This window comes from Ambystoma mexicanum, chromosome 5q (assembly GCF_040938575.1).
Source record: "Ambystoma mexicanum isolate Mex_15411 chromosome 5q, UKY_AmexF1_1, whole genome shotgun sequence".
NCBI lineage: Eukaryota > Metazoa > Chordata > Amphibia > Caudata > Ambystomatidae > Ambystoma > Ambystoma mexicanum.
The window spans coordinates 874732295-874736195 of record NC_090933.1 but is presented as its reverse complement, the minus strand read 5'-3'; positions in this window follow the sequence as shown (position 1 = coordinate 874736195).

Below are 3901 nucleotides of genomic sequence, written 5' to 3'. Positions count from 1 at the left end.
ACTCAGCACACAAACCCACAAGCATACACCATGCACCCATACAGACCCGAACCCCCACCCCCAACTCAGCACACAAACCCACAAGCATACACCATGCACCCATACAAACTCGAGCCCCCCCAACTCAGCACACAACCCACAAGCATACACCATGCACCCATACAGACCCGAACCCCCCACCTCCAACTCACCAAACAAACTCACAGGCATGCACGCATACAGACCCGGACCCCCCAGATCTCAACGTACACTGAACGTGCACACAACAACAACAAACATTCAGGCAGAAGTAGAAGTGCACAGATGTAGAAGTATACCCAACCCAAAACGATTTTTAGAAACGGAGGGACAGATGCAAAACAAGAGCCTCTTGCTTTGCATCCGTCCCTCCATTTTCAAACAACGTTTTTCCCCTGGCTTTTACCCGGGCCGCCAGAGAGAGACACTGTATGGATGTAACAAAGGGCCATCCATACTGCCTCTCTTCTGTGCAGCCCGTGGGGGGGGTGGGGAGGCTCAGCCCCGACTTCATTCTGCCAGAGCGTGGGGGCACGCAGACCCCCGTACTCTGCACCCCTGCCAGGGCAGATTAGGTCACCAAGCCCCAGCTTCCCTCGGCAGCATACACACACACTACGTGACTCATGGCCCGGCAAGGAAAACAAAGACTTTCTTAATGGAGGGCGATCTTTGCTGCTTGTGGGCCGCCTTCCATTAGGAAAGTCTTCAACCCTGCCTGGCCGCATCACGGGCCGCACTTGGCCTGCGGGCCGTATGTTGTGCACCCATGATCTAGATGAACCGCACTTGCCTGGGGGGAGAGAAAGCGGCCCATGCCGCGACACTGGTTGTAACTCCTGCCTCACAGAAACTAGCAGCCTATGCTTCCACAAGGACACTTGGTACTCCCGTCTGGGGGAGAACAAGTGGCCCATGCTTCTACAGCACTACAGACCCTGGGGCAACAGCCAGAGGAACACCCTGGCCCACTGGACACCGGAAACAGGCGCTCCTGTCAGAGAGAGAGGTGCACTTCCTCAAACAAGGCACTCCCGTCTGGGTGAGAGGAGTGCTGCATAAAGCAACTCCTGACAGGGGGAGAATCTCAAAGAAGAAGTGTGGCTCAGTAAGACCGGGGGCCGCAGCAGCTTTCACAGGAAGCCACCAACGTGACTCTGCCTATCGTTGCAGCCAACGGGTTAGGAACAAGTCATGCAGTGGGGCCCGTTACCAACAGTTAACGGGAGTAGAGCAGCAGAGCAATAACCAGTGCTGCAGTGGCAATACCCCGGAGCCCAGGACAGTATTTTAACACTCCCGCCTTGAAGGGAGCCCGCAGATGGCACGACATGGACCGATGCCCATCCTGCACCTAGGCACCACAAGCCCCTGCCACGATGCTGAATAACTGTGGCTCTCCCAGAGAGAGTGCTCATGCGGTCGTGCAGAAGACGAGCACAAAAGTGAGCTTGGACCAAACAGGCTGCTGTCAGCACCTGCCTGGGAAAGAAGAGGAGAGCAGCAACAACTGGCGCTGCTAGGGCTTCACGCAAACCAATACAGTAACTGCCTATCCTTGCGGCCAGCAGGCCAGGAGCGGATCATGCAGCAGTGTACGTCCCACCATCATCAACACTCGAGAGTGGTGTGGCAAGCTCTGCTGTTGCAGTGGCCGTACACCAGAGGAGAGCAAAGAAGAACTCCTGCCTCAGGGAGGCCACAAAAGAATAACAGCTAGCCAGGCCGCTGGTCTCCCGTAAGAGGGTGCTCATGCAGCCAGGCAGAAGAAAGGCTAGTAAGAGCTCCTGACTGGGGGAGCCTGGCTACAGCGCGGCCATCGCCGCACCGTTACAACACTAGTACCATCCATGAAGCAGAGGGAAGACCCGGGTGCTGCATTGCCCTGATCGCTGCTACCGCCAACTCCTGCAGCCGGGAGCCTTAACATGGTGGGACTGCCGCTGCAGCAGTAACAAGTAAGAACTCCCACGGAAAGGGGGAACCTAGGCACGGGTATGCCTGCAGCCACCCAGCGATTCCTCACCTGGTGAGGGATGGAACGAGAGTGTCCTTCCTTTGCCCCTACCCGCATGGGGAAATGGGGACCCGAAAGACTCCAGACTAAGGTCTGCCGCGAAGGGACAAACACTCAGGCCTGCTGGAAGACCACCCTACAGCAGACAGGCCAGAGACCTGCTTGCAAGACGACAGCTGATGTGGCCCCCCGTATCCCTGGGTGCGGCTTTGCCGCTAGTGGAGCGCTTTCCATCATGGGCGAGCTGACACAGAGGGACTGCCCTGTGACCATCTGTTGATGTGGCCCCGGTATCCCTGGTGTAGCTTTTCTGGCCAATGGGGCCATCTCCACTTGCATATTGGACTAATAAAGTTTGTAGTAACAAAGCTTTAACATCTAAGATCCAAAGGTGTGTCACCCACCAATGTACGTATGTGAATGACAATGCTTCCTAACGACCCATGAGGTCAGAGCCAGCTCTCCAGTTATAACACATGCCATCCTAAACGTTCATCATTTGTTTGTCTTTACCAGTGGCATGGGATGTTGTAACAAGTGAGCGAGCTCCATGGCTCGTGCACAGTTACATGTTGGGGCCATGTGTGCAGACACGTGGCCCGCACCAATAGAGTTGCAGAGTGGTCTCCCGCTCGGCAGTTCCAGCAACAGAGTAAAGACGTGTCTGTTGTCTTCATTCCCGCACTGAGTGCCCGCGCGCCATGGGCGCACCGGGCCACCCCACACTGCGCGGCACAACCATAATGAAGGGGGTTCATTGTCCCGGCTCCCCGTAACAAGACATTACATGTGCGCTCCATACGTTGTCTACAGTAATTGACTTCTGTCTCTGCCTGTGGACGTGGGCGGTGCCAGGCAGCTCACTACAGGTCTGGAACACAAGTACATCACAACATTGAAAATACTGGTCCAATGTGCTTAGCAACACAAGTTATTGTTAATTAATTTTTCCACAGCAATCTTTTGCACACGTTGTAGAGGCGCAGTAAACACGTGTTTCCACAACTTGTCTTTATCAAGGCGAAAGAGTCATTGTCAATCCCTTATGGTGGGTCAAGTCTGTCTATCACACTAGAATAGTTGTAAAATTGCTCTTTATCGTACTTTTTATAGTAGCAAAATAGCTCATAAGGGATGGCGCTGTGTAATGCTTCTTATTGAACCTTCACTAAATGGTAGTGGAACCGTTTCGTTCGGCTCCAACGAAATAATGGCTTGGAGTTCCTTGGTTGAAATCCACAGATGTTCAGTTCAGAATCATCTGGTGCGGCATCCGCGGTTTGGGCTTGGACAAGCGGGCCCCCCTTCCCTTGATGGCCTGCACTATGTGGTAGTTCGGTGGTGTGCAGTGCAGCCAGCGACCGTTTTTAAAGTCTGTATAAAAAATGTCAGATTTAGGAAATCATATCCCACTGGCCTGACCAGCAACGAGATTAAGACGCTAGATGGCTCCAGGCGAAGCTGAGTTCACTTGCTTTGCCGAGTTCTTTAGTGTAGACTCTATCATGCTTTCCCTAGTAACATGCTCTATCAAGCACTCTCTTTTGGCAGGCTCTCTTTTTTGAGAAGTTATTTTTGCCTCTCCCTCTAATGACAGGCTCTGTCGGTCCCGCTACGGGACATGGTGTTCCGGAGTCGCTGTGGTGGGGTGGCATGCATAACCTGTGGTAGTATGCGTCTGCTTCTTCTTTCTCGCTGTCTCCTAAAGGGCCCTCTCAGACTTGGTCTGTTGACAGTTGCTATACAGCTGGGCTATGCTGGGCTCATAGAGCTCCAAAGCTCGGAACCTATCAGGCCAATTCTATGTTGCGATGGGGGTGCCGTTTACAGATGACTAGCCGCTGTCCAATTACCAACAGATGGCTC